The following is a 19072-nucleotide window of genomic DNA, read 5'->3' as shown; positions in this document are numbered from 1 at the left end:
ACCGGTGCCGTGATCAAACTCTTCTTTAAGATCTCAAAAGCAGCAAGACACTCATCATCAAACTAGAAAGTGACATCTTTCTCTAGAAGATTGCACAAGGGTTTAGAGATTTTAGAGAAGTCCTTGATGAATCGCCGATAGAAACCCGCATGACCAAGAAAGCTGCGAACTCCCTTAGCAGAAATTGGTCGAGGAAGGTTATCGATAACCCCCACCTTGGCTTTGTCCACCTCAAGACCTTTACTAGAGACCTTATGCCCAAAAATAATTCCCTATCACACCATAAAATGACATTTTTCCCAGTTGAGAACCATATTGGTCTCAACACACCTTTTAAGAACAGCGCCAAGATTTTACAAGCATTCGTCAAAAGAATCACCAAACATAGAGAAATCATCCATGAACACCTCCACATTCTGACCAATCATGTGAGAGAAAATAGCCATCATGCATCTCTGAAATGTGGCAGGTGCCCCACGTAACCCAAAAGAAATTCTTCTGAAGGCAAAAGTACCAAACGGACAAGTGAAGGTAGTCTTTTCCTGATCTTCTGGAGCAATATAAATATGATTATAATCCGAATATCCATCCAAAAGATAATAGTAATCATGCCCAACCAACCTGTCAAGCATCCGATCAATAACCTGTCAAGCATCTAGATCCAGCTTCCTGTAATCCATGCAAACTCTCCACACTGTAACTGTTCGAGTAGGAATGAGCTCATTCTTTTCATTAGCAACAACGGTGATACCTCCTTTCTTCGGCACACACTGAACTGGACAAGAATGGTCTTCCCAAGATTATGGGAATCTTATTATCCTCCTCTAAATCAAGAATTACAAAATCAGTAGAAAAGATGAGTTTATCCACCTTGACCAAGACATCCTCCACAATGCCTCGTGGATATGTAATAGATCGATCGGCCAACTACAAGGTCATATAAGTAGGATTTGGATTAGGTAAGTCCAAATTCTTGAAGATTGACAAGGGCATCAAATTGATGCTAGCTCCCAAGTCACATAAGCATTTGTCAAATGACACTTTTCCAATGGTACAAGGAATAGTGAAGCTTCCAGGATCTTTAAGTTTCGGAGTCAACTTAAATCGCAGCACAACAATGCATTCCTCCGTAAGAGCAACTATCTCTAAGTCATCAAGCTTCACTTTCCGAGAGAGAATACCTTTCATAAACTTCGCATAACTGGGCATTTATTCAAGAGCTTCAGCGAAAGGTATGTTAATATGAAGTTTCTTGAACACCTCCAGAAACTTCTCAAACTGCTTATCCAACTTTTTCTTCTGCAGCCTCTTAGAAAAAGGCGGTGGAGGATAGATCTGTTTCTCCCCTGTATTACCATCAGGAGGAGTGTGTCCCACAGTAGTCTTCCTTGGTTCCACTTCTACTTCCTTCTGCACTTCTTCCTCAGCCACAACTTCATCTTCCGAAACTTGAGATTTTTCGGGGTTTGTGACCTTCCCAAACCTCAATGTAATTGCCTTAACATGATCCTTAGCTTCCTTCTTTCCTGGAACTTCAGTATCACTAGGGAGTGTACCAGGTTGATGATTTAGCAAAACATTGGCAATTTGCCCAGTTTGATTCTCCAAGGTCTTGATAGACACCACTTGGATCTTGCACATGAGCCTCAACTCCTTCAATTCAGATTTTTCATTAGATTTTTGCAGATGAAGTTGTTGTCTTGGTGCATATTGTGGTTGCTGAAAACCATGAGGCTCATATTGCTTTGCTGCATACTGCTGATAAGGCTGCTGTACCGCGTTCTGAGTATTGCTCTAGTTGAAGTTAGGATGATTGCGACTGTTTGGATGATAGGTGGCTGGAACTGGTTGCTGCGACCTCTGAAAGTTGATCACAAACTGAGCTGATTCACTAGAAATAGCACACTGTTCAGTCTCATGGGCACCAGCGCAAAGATCACAAACACTAGTGATCTAATTAACTCCATAATTAGCTAAAGAATCCACCTTCATCGACAAAGCCTTAAGCTGAGCAGCTATAGCAGTAGCTGCATCTACCTTTAGAATCCCTGCTACCTTGCCCTGAGATAGTCTCTGAGTTGGGTTCTGGTATTCATTAGCAGCCATCAGTTCAATCAATTCGTAAACTTTATCATAGCTTTTAGCCCATAAGGCTCCTCCTGATACTAAATCAAGCATGGGTCTAGAAAGAGCACCCAATCCATTATAAAAGCAGCTAATGATCATCCAGTCAGAAATCCCATGGTGAGGGCACTTTCTAATCATCTCCTTGTAGCGATCCTAAGGCTCACATAAAGATTCTCCAGATTGTTGAGAAAATTGAGTAAGTGCGTTTCTGATTGCAGCAGTCTTCGCCATAGGAAAGAATTTAGTTAGGAACTTTTGAGCAAGATCCTCCCATTTGGTGATAGACCCTGATGGTAGAGAATGTAACCAGCACTTAGCTTTATCCCGTAGAGAGAATGGGAAAAGACTCAACTTAATAGCATCTTCAGAAACTCCATTGAACTTGAAAGTGTCACAGATCTCGATGAAATCTCTGATGTGCATGTTGGGGTCTTCTGTCCGTGAAACCCCAAACTGAACTGAGTTATGTATCATATGAATCGTGCTCGACTTGAACTCAAAGGTATTAGTCCAGATGCCTGGTCGGATAATGCTAAAATGAATATCATTAATCTTCGGTTGAGAGAATCCATCAAAGCCTTCGTATTCACTTCTGGTTCTCCCATTGCAATAAGAGCTTTTTCTTCAACTTTCTCGTCGACAAGAACTTCTTCAAAAACTTCTTCCTCAGCTTGATCCAGTATTCTCTTACGAGACCGAGAACACATATGCATACACGCTCGCTAGAGTACCTGAAACACGACAAGGAAATAAGTAAGTAACAATGTCCGAGTCAATGAACTTTAACGACCGCTGATGACAAACACATAAACTAAAAATTAACACCGAGTCCCCGACAGCGTCGCCAAAAACTTGTTAGGGCGAAAACACGCGCTAATATTCACGCAAGTATACGCGATCACAAGTAATATAGAATTATTTCTAGTTCGTTCCCACAGAGACTGGTTTAGGTTAATTTTAATCAATGCACTTATGCAACAATGGTGTGGTTATTATTCAATGCTATGATAATTAACAAATGGAGATTTTTTATAACTACGATTAACTAAGAGATTATACTAAAGAACATTAACTAAGAGATTGAAAGGGATTGATTACTGTATGACATAAACATGGGATTCTAGTTTCATTCCTACTTCATTCAATAGCCTTTTTATTCTTAACCTTAGCATGCAATGGTGATGACACAAATCAGACAACATGAAACTAGTAAACGCCAACTTTCGTTGTACGATTACCCTACTGTCAGACATCCACAAAAGAGATAGAAGCTGGATAGACACCAATTATATTGAGACCCTATATATCTATAGAATTTGACAACATAATGGTTTAATGTACAAGTTATCTATCATGATTACATAGGGCAAGTAATATAGTTAAAATTACCTATAAATCATGCATATCAAATACAAGAATCTATGCTAGCATTGCAAGTTCTAAATCCCTAAATTCACTTTCGCTTTAATAGAGATTAATACGCTATCTTATAAGTTGGTGACACTCATAAGATGAATAAGCACAACCAATACTAAAATATCATACAATCATCACACACTAAGGTATCAAAACATATTAACTAAAGAAATTCATAAGTAAATCCTCTAGAACCCCACGATAACGATTAACCTATAATCAGACTCATCATCAACGTGGGTTCCGATAAAAGTATGGTATAATATACGTAGTATTTATACTGAATAAATAATAAATAAAGTACGTTAAACAAGAGTATAGGTTCAACAAATAAGATAACTAGCATCCAATATTACAACTTAAAACAAAAAATCATAAGAATAAACTAGATCCTCTTCGCCTTGGTTGAATTGTGCTATGCGGTCTTCTTACGCTTTCTCCTTAATCACTGGTAAATCTTGTTGAAAAAAGATCTTAAGTTAACATTATATAGCAGCCCATACAGATTAGAAGTCCATCAGATCAAAATTGTAGTAGAATCAGGATTCTTGAAACCCGACCTGGCAAGGGCGGGCGCTTTACCAGCGCGGGCACGCTGTAATTATGAATCTTCGGCGTGGCCGCGCGCTACTACAACGCGGGCGCGCTGACCTTCTGAAAAATCTTTATTTTCTTGTTTTCTTGGCTGGTTTGAGTTGGCAATGTTGGATTTTTAATTGCAGCGGGGAATGGCAAAACACTTTTACACACACAAAATCCAAATAAAAGCATATAAAACGTGAATAAAAATTCGAGGGATCGAATCTAACCTTTAAAAATAATTCGGAGACAACGATCAGAGATCCTTAGCAGTTGCTCCTCAAGTGTGAAGCACTCCACCGGTATCCACCAAGAAAACGACTTTTAGGATGAGGAGGAGGTGGAGAGAATTTGGTTTTCTGAAACTTTTGGGTTTCTGGGGTTAGAATAAAATAGGGTCTATAATAGTGTATTTATAGGCAAAATTTTCAGCTGGAATTTTCCCATAAATATTATTATTATTATCCCATTTATTATTCTCATTAATAATTAAAACACCTTTTAATTATTAATCCTTTTTCTAAACACTTTAGAATTAATTCTCTCTCTTGATTTAATTTCCAAAAATTAAATCCTTAATTAATAATATTAAGAACTTTTCTTAATTAATTTATAATCAATTATATCTAATTTAATCAATTATTAAATTTGCCAATTAATTATTTATTTCACAAATAAATAATTATTAGCCATTATTAATTAATTCCTCCACCATAAAATCATTCTCTTTTTATGGTGTGACCCTGTAGGTTCAATATTAAGCCGATAGTAGAAATAAATAATAATAAAACTATTTTATCATTATTTATATAAATTCTCTAATTTATTAAATATGATTAATTAATTAATCACATTTATTCTACATCGTGAGTGATGCTTCTCAACATATCGCGACTATCCGGATAATATGAATTCACTGCTTAGAATACCAAGAACCTGTCAGTGAATAGTTACCGTACAATAAACTCCTTCTACCCTACAATGTCCCGATTAAATACAAGGCATGGATCTCGTGTCAAGCCTATCTAATTCAATCACTTGCTTACCATCTATTATGCGTAGTTCTATGCAAATTAGAAACTCCTTTCTAATTTCATTTACTCTGACCAGAGATTCCTGAACTAGCATAAGTGGATCAGCCTTCAACATTCGCTTCCTTCACTGGAAGGGGTAGATCCTTTATTGATCATACACTATCTTCGTGTATAAATTCCTATACCCAGAAGAGCCCTAATAATTGTCCCTGGAGACTAAGAACTAAACCAAAGCATAGTTCAGTGTACACAAGATGACTATGATGACCTCAAGTCTAAGGATACTTGTACAACTATCACTAAGCGAACAACTGCTGACACGTGAGTGAACTCCATCAGTTGTTCAGCTGGGCGAGTCATGTTCAGTGAACTTATTCCATAATAAGCACCTACATACTAGCTATAGTGTCACCACACAAATGTCTATGAGAACAGACATCCTTCATAATGAAGCAAGCATAGTATGTACCGATCTTTGCGGATTATTAATTACCAGTTAGTAATCCTATGACCAGGAACTATTTAAGTTTAGAGTTATCATCTTTTTAGGTCTCACTATTATGATCTCATCATAATCCATAAAAAGCTTTACTCTAAACTATGGTATATCTTATTTAAACACTTAAATAGATAAAGCCCGTAATAAAAACAAAACAAGTCTTTATTAATATCAATGAAATCAAAACAGATTACATAAAAGTTATTCCTAAATCCTAATACATGATTGGACTTAGGACATATTCCTTTCAATCTCCCACTTGTACTAAAGCCAATCACTCTGGTATCTAATACCCATCTCATCTTTATGACGATCAAAGTGACTTTCAAAAAGTAGCTTTGTGAGTGGGTCTGCTATGTTGTTGTGTGTGTCAACTCTAATTCAATACAATATAAGAAATGTTACCTTGCTTCCACTAACCCTTTTGTAGATGCATGGTTCATCTACGTTTTCGATAAAATCAAACTCTTTGATTATCTCATCAAAATGAATGTTCCATCTTTCGAGAAGCTTGCTTTAAACCACATTAATCGCAAGCAAAATCCGAACTGATTTTAACAGGGCTTCATGTAAAAAGTTTCATCAAAGTCAATCCATTGCCTTTGTTTGAATCCTTTTCCCAAAAGCCTGGCCTTTTAGGTCTCCACCTGGCCATCTGCTATAATCTATCTTTTGTATACCGTATACATAGATTCCATTCTGGATTTCATGGCACTATGCCATTTCTCTGAGTCAACACTACTCATAGCCTCATTATAGGTCACAGGGTCGTCATCATCAAATGATTGACAACTCATTGTCATTCTCAATGACAAGGCCATATTACCTCTCAGGTTGGCGAGACACTCTCCCTGACCTATAAATGGGCTGTTCCACAAAAGGTTGTTCAGTCAGAACAGGTGTTTCCACTTGATCCGTAGTAGTTTGTGCTTCTTGAACTTCATCAAGTTCAATTTTGCTCCCACTGTTTCCTTTAAGGATAAACTCCTTTTCCAAGAAGGTAGCATGTCTGGAGACAAACACCCGATGATCGGTGCAAAAGTAATACCCTAAAGTCTCTTTAGGATATCCCACAAAACTACATTTTACGGATCGATATTCCAGCTTATCTGGGTCAACTTACTTGATATAAGCTGGACATCCCCAAATCTTAACGTGTTTAAGACTCGGTTTCCTTTCTTTCCATATCTCATACGAAGTTTGAGGAATAGATCTTGGAAGGCACCTTATTCAATAAATATGCTGAGGTTTCCAATGCATAACCCCATAGGAATACTGGAAGATTTGCATAGCTCATCATGGACCGAACTATGTCTAACAAAGTTCGATTTCTCCTTTCAGATACCAATCTGGAGGAGTCCACTAGGAGACTATACCATTTACTTTGAGATAATCTAGAAACACTCCATTAAAGTATTCACCACCTCGATCTGATCGAAGAGTTATAATACTATGTTTGGTTGTTTCTCCACTTCATACTTATATTCTTTGAACTTTTCAAAGGCCTCAGACATGTGTTTCATCAAACACATATCCGAATCCAGATCTATCATCTATGAAAGTAATGAAGTATGAAAATCCACCCATGGCTTGCGTAGACATTGGTCCACATACATTTGTGTGTACCATTCCTAGCAAATTTGCAGCCCTCTCTCCATGTCCACTAAATGGAGACTGCAGTGCCACTATAAAGTGAGATTTTCATCATCCCTTTTCTTTTATTAGTTTGTTCAATCTGAAGTAAATTATGTCATATATATTCAGACCATTATTTAAAGTACCACGTCCATAAAGAATATTATCTCTAAGAACAGAACATTCATTATTCTCAATAATAAATGAAAATCCAGCCAAGTCTAACTTGGGAATAATATTCCTCACAATCGAGGGAACAAAATAACAATTATTTAAAACAATGGTCTTGCCCGTAGGCATATGTAAATGAAATGATTCTACATCTACAGCAGCAACTCTTGCTCCATTTCCCATCAGTAGAATCACCTCCTCTTCCTCAAGAGTCCTACTTCTCCTTGGTCCCTGCAACAAATTGCAGATATGAGAACCACAGGCGGTATCTAATACCCAAGTAGAAATGACATATTCACTTCTATCATGAACATACCTGAATCAGAAGCGGTAGTCTCACTACCCTTCTTCTTCAATTCTGCAAGGTAAATCTTGCAGTTCCTCTTCCAGTGCCCCACCTTGTTACAGTGAAAGCAAACAACTTTGCTCTTGGGGTCTTCAGCTTTTGGTGGAACCGGCGTTTTCTCACCTACTTTCTTCTTCTTGGAAGAGTTCCTCTTCCTTTTCCTAGGATTGGAACCTTCACCAATTAGAAGAACAGAACTCTTCTTAGGGGGAAAATTCGATTCCGCAGTCTTCAACATGTTGTGGAGTTCAGGCAGGCTGACATCCAACTTATTCATGTGAAAGTTCACAACAAACTGCGAGAACGAACTCGGAAGCGATTGCAAGACCAAGTCTTGGCTCAGCTCCCCATCCATGGCAAAACCAAGTTGTCCAAGACGTTCAATCAAATTGATCATCTTAAGTACATGGTCATTCACAGATGATCCCTCAGACATCCTACAACCGAACAACTCCTTCGATATCTCATATCGAGCTGTCCTCCCCACCACATCATACAACTCTTGTGGATGCATTAGGATAGTGTGAGCATCCATATGCTCATGTTGCTTCTGTAGCTCAATGTTCATGGAAGCTAGCATGATGTATTGAGCAACATTTGTATCATCTATCCACTTACGATACACAATGTTTTCATCATTATGTGCATCACTAGCAGGTTCAGTAGGTTTAGGTGAGTCAATCACGTATTCCAGCTTCTCAATCCTGAGAACAATTCTCAAGTTTCGAAGCCAGTCAACATAATTAGGACCAGTCAATTTGTGAGCATCCAGTATGCTCCTGAGTGATAGTGCAGAAGACATAACGTACAAAGTAAATCTGTAAATGATAAACACATAACAACACTTAGCAAATATTCGATTTCATTTCAAAATACTATATGAATCGGGTCTTTATTCATAAGTGGCTCCCACTAGTTTTCCTAATTTATTCAACCCCCTACGTGAAAAATTAAGCATTCATAATGCTAGTGGGAATAGGGATCCTACATTCCATTACACGACCCCGGCTGTAGCACGAACCGCCATGTAATGTTCAATAGGCAGACAACTCTTATCAATTACATCTCATGTTATTCCCTAATACAACTTTAGCCTCTTGAATAATTGAGTCTCGGCTGTAGCACGACAAACTCAATATTCTAAGTCAAGTCTAACCCAACATTCCGTACAGTTGAATCAGTCCCCAAAGGCCCACGGCTGTAGCACGTACCGACCTTTAGATTCTTATTCAATGTACACATCTCTATGTAATAGACAAGTATTTCTTATTTCGAAATCAAAGCCCTCGGCTGTAGCACGAACCGACAATGATTCAAAAATAAGAACTACTTTTCTATCATGTTGGAAGGCTATGACCGACACAAGCCCGTTGTGTCATTGGCCAATTACTACTTGATATTATTTAATTTTAGAGGGATTATATTACGTTACAATCATAATCATATTATAAAGAGATTCTTCCTTTTAAATTAAATATTTCAAATCAATAATCAATAATCAGACGATTCCCAGATCGGGTGGAGCATTGTCAAGAGGCGTCACTTAATAACCCTTTCTTACAGATAGAAATCTGTTGTTGACAGAATCATCCTTTCTCTCAAATCGAAAATTCATATTCAATTACGTGTTTCATAAACACAAGAATCTCATGATTGTATTCATAATATTATTATTAAGGTTATGAAACAATTTCACTATACTAGGTTGTCTAACAAACGCCTTATGTTTATTTAAGTTCACCTAAATCTATCATCGCATGACAAACTAAGCATATATCACATATATAAACATGAATAAACATCAAGGTAGGCATGTTACATCATCTAGCACATTCGTCTAAGCAATATACATCTCTATGTATCACATGAAGTATTTAAAAGCAATTTAAACAGTTAAAAACAGCTTAAAAACACTTCTATTAGCTATAAACAGTTCGAAACAATTTCATAAAATATCATATAATATACCATTAGAAGCGTCTCGAAAAGACGGATCCAACGGCACCAAAATCACCCCATTCTGAGCTTCCACGCGCCCGCACGCGCCGAAACAAGCTTCCCCACGCGCCGACACGCGCACACGCGCTGTCAGGCGCGTGTCTGAACTCCGCCACGCGCACCCACGCGCTCCACGCGCCCGAAAACCCTGATGCTGACGTCACCAGCGCGTGTCTTCCACGCGCCGCGCGTGGCACGCCAGCGCGTGAGCCCCACGCGCGCGTGGTCGACGCGCGGTCCTCCCCTGTGCGTGAACTGTCGCCGCCTTTTCCTCCTGGAATTCCGTGTTGACAGACTGTCTGTGTCCTTGTCTCTTTCTTTCCGCGCAGCAACACAAAAAAACAGCAGACAATACAGACATATTTGCAGCCATATACATATACAAACTTACAATTTATATATATATATATGATTATTTAACTACGAATTTTAATTGCAACAACTTCAAAAATTCATAATAAAAAATCTATTCATCCTAAAATTACGAAAAAAATACCCAGACGATCTACAACACTTGTAGAACCCAGATCAACATTCAAAATAATTCTGAGAAACAATTTCTCATAAGACAAAATTAATCCATAATATAACTTGTAAAAATCATAATAAATTCATACAAGCACCTAAAATACTGAAATTTTTACCACAGATCTATATGCATACAACCTATGCTCTGATACCATTGTTGGATTTTTAATCGCAGCGGGGCATGGCAAAACACTTTTACACACACAAAATCCAAATAAAAGCATATAAATCGTGAATAAAAATTCGAGGGATCGAATCTAACCTTTAAAAATAATTCGGAGACAAAGATCAGAGATCCTTAGCAGTTGCTCCTCAAGTGTGAAGCACTCCACCGGTATCCACCAAGAAAACGACTTTTAGGAGGAGGAGGTGGAGAGAATTTGGTTTCCTGAAACTTTTGGGTTTCTGGGGTTAGAATAAAATAGGGTCTATAATAGTGTATTTATAGGCAAAATTTTCAGCTGAAATTTTCCCATAAATATTATTATTATTATCCCATTTATTATTCTCATTAATAATTAAAATACCTTTTAATTATTAATCCTTTTTCTAAACACTTTAGAATTAATTCTCTCTCTTGATTTAATTTCCAAAAATTAAATCCTTAATTAATAATATTAAGAACTTTTCTTAATTAATTTATAATCAAATAAATCTCATTTAATCAATTATTAAATTTGCCAATTAATTATTTATTTCACAAATAAATAATTATTAGCCATTATTAATTAATTCCTCCACCATAAAATCATTCTCTTTTTATGGTGTGACCCTGTAGGTTCAATATTAAGCCGGTAGTAGAAATAAATAATAATAAAATTATTTTATCATTATTTATATAAATTCTCTAATTTATTAAATATGATTAATTAATTAATCACATTTATTCTACATCGTGAGTGATGCTTCTCAACATATCGCGACTATCCGGATAATATGAATTCACTGCTTAGAATACCAAGAACCTGTCAGTGAATAGTTACCGTATAATAAACTCCTTCTACCCTACAATGTCCCAATTAAATACAAGGCATAGATCTCGTGTCAAGCCTATCTAATTCAATCACTTGCTTACCATCTATTATGCGTAGTTCTATGCAAATTAGAAACTCCTTTCTAATTTCATTTACTCTGGCCAGAGATTCCTGAACTAGCATAAGTGGATCAGCCTTGAACATTCGCTTCCTTCACTGGAAGGGGTAGATCCTTTATTGATCATACACTATCTTCGTGTACAAATTCCTATACCCAGAAGAGCCCTAATAATTGTCCCTGGAGACTAAGAACTAAACCAAAGCATAGTTCAGTGTACACAAGATGACTATGATGACCTCAAGTCTAAGGATACTTGTACAACTATCACTAAGCGAACAACTGCTAACACGTGAGTGAACTCCATCAGTTGTTCAGCTGGGCGAGTCATGTTCAGTGAACTTATTCCATAATAAGCACCTACATACTAGCTATAGTGTCACCACACAAATGTCTATGAGAACAGACATCCTTCATAATGAAGCAAGCATAGTATGTACCGATCTTTGCGGATTATTAATTACCAGTTAGTAATCCTATGACCAGGAACTATTTAAGTTTAGAGTTATCATCTTTTTAGGTCTCACTATTATGATCTCATCATAATCCATAAAAAGCTTTACTCTAAACTATGGTATATCTTATTTAAACACTTAAATAGATAAAGCCCGTAATAAAAACAAAACAAGTCTTTATTAATATCAATGAAATCAAAACAGATTACATAAAAGTTATTCCTAAATCCTAATACATGATTGGACTTAGGACATATTCCTTTCAGGCAATTCTCGAGCAATCTTCCTGAGCACCATCCTAACACCTATTTAGCACCAAAATAATGCTAAATCTCCCGAGTCTTTATTTATGAATGAAATTCAAAAAAACTACAAAAACACATTATATACACAGATAACTTGAGTATAAAACATCAATTCAATCCTTTATAGATCATTCTAAGTGGACATAAATGCCACTTAACACATACAGGACACATTACTAAAATATTGCCATCATCCAAACCACTTAAGGAAATATATAAATATGAGACCATTGTGAACAAAATAACCAGAAATCAAAAGCGAAGGCCCCCAAGACTGAACATAAAGGAGTTAATTATTGGGGAATTCTTCCTGGATAATTGGAAGACTGTGAGTCTGAGATACGTCCTCCCCTTCTGCCAGCACCGTTGCGACTACTTTGGGATCCGAAGCCTCCCCTACGGTCACTGCATCCATAGCCACGTCTCCGGCCCCATGAATGATTACCTCACCTTCAGCTCCTAATTTCCCCCTCTCCTACTGGCTTCTGTTTGGCAGCCTCAGCCTCCTCATGTTCCTCCTCTCCTACTGGCTTCTGCTTGGCAGCCTCAGCCTCCTCATGTTCCCCCATCTTTTTTAACTCCCAAGTCCGAGAATGATCCACACTATGTCGAGCAAGATCCACGACATTCCCCTCTCCCAAAAAAGATAGGCAGTCATTAAAACCCTCATCATGCATCGATCCTGCTTTTTCATACAATGAAACCTCATACTCAGCTGAAGCCAAAAATCGGTCCACATTGTCCTTATAAGTAATGAGAGCCTCCTGTTCCACCTTCTCCAAGGTCTTAGTCACTTTTTGAACTTCTTCTACTTTAATGTCCAATTCTTTCTGTAGCCTTTCCATTTCAGAATGAAGACTCGCCGACACCCCTTGTTCTGCTTTTAACTTCTTCAGAATTTCTCTGTTATTCTTTTTTAGACGATCTATCTCTACTAGCGGATTTAAGAACTCCTTACAGCTCTTCATATTTCTTCTTCATTTCATTTGGATGCTCAAGAACCTCATCTTTAGTCTTACTCTCAGTATTCACCTTGTCATGTTCAGCTTTTATTTTTCCTTTACTTTTCTCTACTCTATCAGCCAAGTCCACCACACGAGTCACCAATTGAAGGAAGGAAAAGATACACATAAAATAGCCGAGAGGTTAATAAGAAAGGATTCTAAAAAATAGTTTTATACATGACTTCCCTATGAGTTTTAAGGGTTACATTTCCTAGCAAAGCCTTCGTTTGCATAACCGCCTCTTCATCTGTCTCAATCCCAGTTTTCCTACAATCAGGAGACAAGGAGAACACACCCAACGCTCCCATCAGATTGATACTTCAACCTCCTTCGGCCAACCAACCCTCCCCTGGATTTTTTTATTAATTAATAAAAGAAGAGAAAGAGGGAAAAAGAAGAAAGGAAAATAATAATAAATACAAAGCTACCTGTTGTGACACGATGTAAGGTACATTTTTATGAGCTCTTTTCGGGTCGAGGCTTCCCTATGCCTAGAACCAAGCTCTTCACAGGGGCTGTTTCCTTCGGATCGTTTCTTCCTTCAAGGGAAGGGGCTGAAACAATTTCCAAATCGATCAAATCCGCTCCCTTCTCACTGACAAGTGAAGGATCCAAGATTTTCTTAGTTTTTCTTTCCTCCACCCTCGCTTTCATATTAGCATCCTCAACTCCAGTCGGATGAGATTCTGATGGCCTCTTTCCTCCCACAGATACTGAAGTGCCCCCTTCGGCCCCAGCATGACTAGCAGCGGTACACGAAGATGCCTCATCACCCTTCTCCGAAGCCTTCCTAGCCTTTAACTGCCTCTCATGAGCTAACTTCAAAATTCTTCGACGATCCATAGAAATAACAATACATTCTTATTAATTACTAGAAGAATGAAAGGTATACTACACTATGGAACAATAGTTAAAAATATATATACATAATCTAAAGTAAAAGATGAACATTATCTAACACTTATGTTATGAGCTATCAGAAACTCAGGGTCCTAAAAAGTTTTAACTAGCCATAAACCTCCTTCTTTCCCCTACAAACTGGACTGTATAGTCATGTTCATTCCCTTTTAAAGTTTCATAACTTCACACCACCCCCAAAATCCCATCAGGCCTCTTATACTCCGGCAGATAAGCCAAATCTCCCCCTTGAACTTCAAAAACTCCCCATGCCAACCTTTATTAGACGAAGGAACCTGTACCAATATCCCTCCCAAGGATGTAACTCCCCTCCAATAAATCTCCTGCAAATGGTGATAACCCCATGATCCCTGCATTTTGTGCAAAGACCAGAAAGGCCTAAGTTGGGTTCCAAACCCCATTATGTACATCTAGCTATAAAAGCTGTAATCTTCCTCACAAAATTAGGACCTAATTTACCAATACCAATCCCCATTTCGCATAAAAGCATATGTATGAACCGAAGCATGGGCAACCACAACCCAGCCCTGAACGCTTCCAATGGGATTCCAACCCATCCTTCCCCTCCTCTTTGCCACAACCTCTCCCCCTCATTAGGCAACCTTATCTCAAATTCTTCAGGAATCTGAAAGGCATACCTTACTTCAAAGAGGTAGTGTTAGGAAATGAATAACACACAGGGGGGGGGGTGAATGTGTTTTACTGTTTTTGAGCTTTTCTTGAATGTTTATGGTTGAACAAAGTAAATTGATTATTGTAGTGAAATGTGTTCATGCAGAATTTAAACTTGCAGAAAAGTAAAGAACATAAATCTTCAAAACTCACTTAATTTTATATTAAAATTAAGGCTGTTTTGCCACAAAATTTCTAGGCTCTTTATTGATAAAGAGCTTAGCTTCTTCTTGAGAGTGTTACAAGAAATCTGATCTAAATTGTTATCACTAACTGAAGGACCAGTGTTAACTTTATAACTTAGGTAACTGCTGGTTTACACAGTGGATAATAAAACATGCTATTAGCTTTTCTAAACTGTCACTTGTCATTTCTATTTATAGAAAAGCAGATCTTCCATTTCTGGCTTAGCATATCTTTAGCATCCTGTGTTTACTTTAATCTTCCTCTGTTAGTTAATCATTGCCATTGATCTCGTACACTCTTCAAGCTGTTTTTTGTAGACTTGTCAATCCAGTTGTTGGATTATTTATTGATTGTTTATCTTGGATATTGAACGGATCTGCAACTTTGTACTTTGAGACTATATATCGAGATCTCCACTTTAGGTATATAGAACACTTGACATCTCAAAAAGTATATAGGCTTATCGAGATCTCTACCACTCCATATTTAGATTGGCTTGTAGAGGTCTTCAGCTTGTCAAGATCTCTAATTTTCACATATACACTTTGACTTATCGATAAGTCTTAGTTCTCTAGTGGCTTCTTGACTTGTCGATATCTCAGAGTTCTCCAGTCAAAATTTACCTTGTCGATATCTCAGAGTTCTCTAGTGAATTTTGACTTATCGATATCTCTGAGTTCATTAGTGGAACTTAACTTATCGATAACTCAGAGTTCTCTACTGAATGTAGACTTGTCGATAACTCTAAGTTCTCTAGTGAAGGAATGACTTGTCAATATCTCCAATCTTCAGTTCTTCAATTTGGCTTATTAATATCTTCCTGAGTTCTCTAGTAGCTATCCTGACTTCTTGATAAGTCATTCTGGAGTTCTTGAATGACTTCTCTATAACATTAAATCTGTGACTTGTAGAGATCTTGACTTAGATTATTTTCTCCAAACAGATTTATTCAATTCCAAGATTCTTCAAAATTCTTCTGAGGCATGATCTTCATGATCTTCTTCCAGATAGAATCCTTAGGCTTGATACTGTTTCAGGAAAAAGACTCCAGTCCGCTCCTTTGCATTTTTACAGGCTTTAATTGTTAAAAGTACAAAATACAAATTAAGATAGCAATTCAACTTACTTAGGTTTGACAAGATGTTTTAGTCTTGTTAAAGTACAGGCATGTCTTTTACAACAATCTCCCCCAATTTGTGAGAAGATTGCTTAACATAAATTCATGCCTGTGAACAAGACTAACCCTATGTTTAAAATGATGGAAGATAAAATTAATACATAGAGCTTGATAGAATTACAACTTGTACAATAGAAGATTCACAAGGTTCAAAGGTTACAAGATTCAGGTAAAGACAGTTTTTACATCTACTTCTTTTCTAAGTTGATCCTTCAATTTGTCAAGAATTTTAAGTTCTTCTATGATAGGTGTTCCACTTAGAGCTTCTACATGTTTTTATCCTGCTGCCTTAGAATAACCTTAGTCCAGAAACTCTATGCAAAATCTTGAGACTCCACCAGCTCTAATGTTTAGAAATCTCCTATCTTTAGAAATTCTGCTCATTCCTTTTGCTTTCAACTCTTCTGATCTTTTTATGTACATATTTATCTCTTCATCATGCCTTCTTCTTCTTTCTTCAGCTTCAGCCTTATTTCTTTTCTTTGTTTCCTCCCTTTCAATCAACCATTCAGCTAGAGATGATCTCCATGCCCTTGTAACATTATCCTTCCCTTTTAACAAACTTAGCACTCTCTTAATTTCTGTAGGAGCCAAAGAATCCATTAAGCTTTTATTAAGAAGAGTGAATGTACCATCTTTAAAATAAATTCTGACTTCTCTCAAGGATACAATCCAAACTCTAACAATTTTCTCAGCTGGATGGTGGAAATGGTCTTATCTGAGGTGCACCAATTTAGAGGTAGAAAGTCAGATTCTTTAAAGCAATTATAGATGGCTCTTTCAGTGACTTTCATTTTCTTTGCAGGCTTGAGTTTCTTAGGCTTTCTCTCAAGATATTTGAGCTTGAATTTTATGTGAAGGTTTGGCTAAAGGTAGGGTTGTCATTTTCTTGAGATTTGTGTGGCTTGAGGTGATTGGAATTTTTAGGAAAGAGTTGGCAGTTTGTCTGTAAAATTTTTTTGGCTTAGATGTTTGGGAAGGTTTAATGTTCGAGATAGTTGATGTTGTGGGTTGAGCTGAGGTTTGAGATGGTTATATTTGGATTTTTAGGGTTGTTTGAGTTTCTGAATCATCATGAGGCTTTCTGCTCTTCCTCTCACCTCTTCTCTTCTTCTCTTCATCTTTTTTGTCATCCTCCTTCTTCTTTTCTCCACCATTGCTACCAGATGGCTTACTGGACTGACTCGGATTTGAGTTAGAAGGATTTTGATCACTCGTCTTCTGCTCATCATCATCCAAGTCATCATTGTTGAACTGAATTTTGGGCAAGTTGGCTTTTGTATTTTCCAGATTTCTCCTTAGTAGCTTTATCATTTCCATATCATCATTGTTCTTGTTTTTTCTTAGCTTTTAAGCTAGTTCCTAGGATCATGATAAGCCTCTTGTTGCTCATGACACATTATTTGGGGATATTGAAATATATGAATTATCTGGTGGTTGGACAGATGTATGCTATACCCTTGCTTGGCTGTTGATATGCTTCAGGGAAGGCAGCTACATGAGCATCTCTCAGTACAGTTAGTAGCCTGGTATCTTCACGAGTTATAGTTCTAACTTTGCAGTTAAATATTTCTAACTCCGATGCCCTCCTTGAGACAAGGCAATTGACGGACACCTGCATACATCTGTCTGTCCCTGAGTCATTTACATTAACCACTATCCTTTCTTCCAGAAAGTTGTCCTTATTGACCTTGATCACTCTTATGAAATTGATTGTCTTGTCCAGGGCCTTTTTATATGTGAAGTGATTATTGTTGAGAGAAGCTTTTAAGGCTTTGAGTAGTTCTTCAAACTCTTTTCCCAGACTAGGTCCTTCAGCAGACCTAATAAGTCTCTCCATGTCAAAATCAACTTCTTTAGCTTTCTTTTCAGCACCCTGAACTTGTTGTTGAGATGACTTTGATCGTGTCAACCTAGCCTCTATCTCCCCCTTAGTCTTGTTGGCAGGCATTAGAAGAGGAGTAGGAATTTCAGGCCTTACTTGTTCAGGCAGAGAAGGTAGTGGTATGTTGAGTTTACCCATGATGGCTCCTAAAGCTATAGAATTCGGCATTTGAAGATGCTTATGGGAGTCCACCAGAGTTTGGATATTTATTTGTTGGCTCTTGGAAAGAGATGTCAAAGCCTGAACTTGTGCAGTGAGAGGGGAGTTGGAGTCTTGCAATGCTTTGACTTGACCCGGTAGAGACTGAATTTGCAGATTTGTTGAAGTGGATCCAAGCTAAAAGAGCTGCTAGATGTGCCAAAGTGTTCTTCTATAGCCTCTTTGATCCCTTCCATTAGCAAAGCTGAGGGTTTATATCTACTCTGGTGAAGTTGATCCAACTGGACCTTGGTCTCATTTGAGTGAGTAATCTATTTCTGGATCACTTCATGAAGATTGGAAAAAGATAGTTTGAGGTTTTTGACTTCCCTCTCAATAGAGGCAAGATCCATCCTAGTCATTTTCTAAGAAAAATATTTGAATTTAGAAGAGATCTGCTCTTAAGATGGTATAATCTTGTCCATTTTCTCATTCACCAGTTTCCTGATTCTGTCTTCATGGCCAGTAAGCTTGATTTCAAGAGCCTTACCAAACAGGTGAAATGCTTTGAGTTGAGCTTTGTATACATCTGTAATGTCATCATAGACAGCTTCTGGACTCAAGTCTTTTGCATTGCTTCCCAGAATAGTAACATATTCTTCTCTGAATCTGGCCATAACTTGATTCATCTCCAGGGCAAAGTCATCAGATAACCATGCATCCATATTCCCATCTGGATCAACATCATTGACAATTTTCTCCTTATGCTCCTCAACCTCTTCATTTTAAGAAAGTATGATAGCTTGATAGTCTTAGTTGCTCATGTCTGAATTCAGAAGATGCTGTGAGATTTTAGCCAGTCCAGAGATCTGCTCTACTAGTAGATCATCTATAGAGGTTGGTTGAG

The 19072-nt window shown here is 37.5% G+C and overlaps 1 non-coding gene across 1 annotated transcript; it reads left to right on the top strand.

Annotated features, from left to right (window-relative positions):
* The first annotated feature begins 2236 nt into the window (after positions 1-2236).
* On the top strand, positions 2237-2343 carry LOC141669052 (small nucleolar RNA R71). The gene has a single exon (XR_012553351.1). It is a non-coding gene; the product is annotated as a small nucleolar RNA R71 (small nucleolar RNA).
* Positions 2344-19072: the final 16729 nt, after the last annotated feature.

The sequence above is a fragment of the Apium graveolens genome, chromosome 6, assembly GCF_009905375.1.
Source record: "Apium graveolens cultivar Ventura chromosome 6, ASM990537v1, whole genome shotgun sequence".
NCBI lineage: Eukaryota > Viridiplantae > Streptophyta > Magnoliopsida > Apiales > Apiaceae > Apium > Apium graveolens.
The sequence above is the reverse complement of the archived record's forward strand: the minus strand, read 5'-3'. Positions and strand labels throughout refer to the sequence as shown.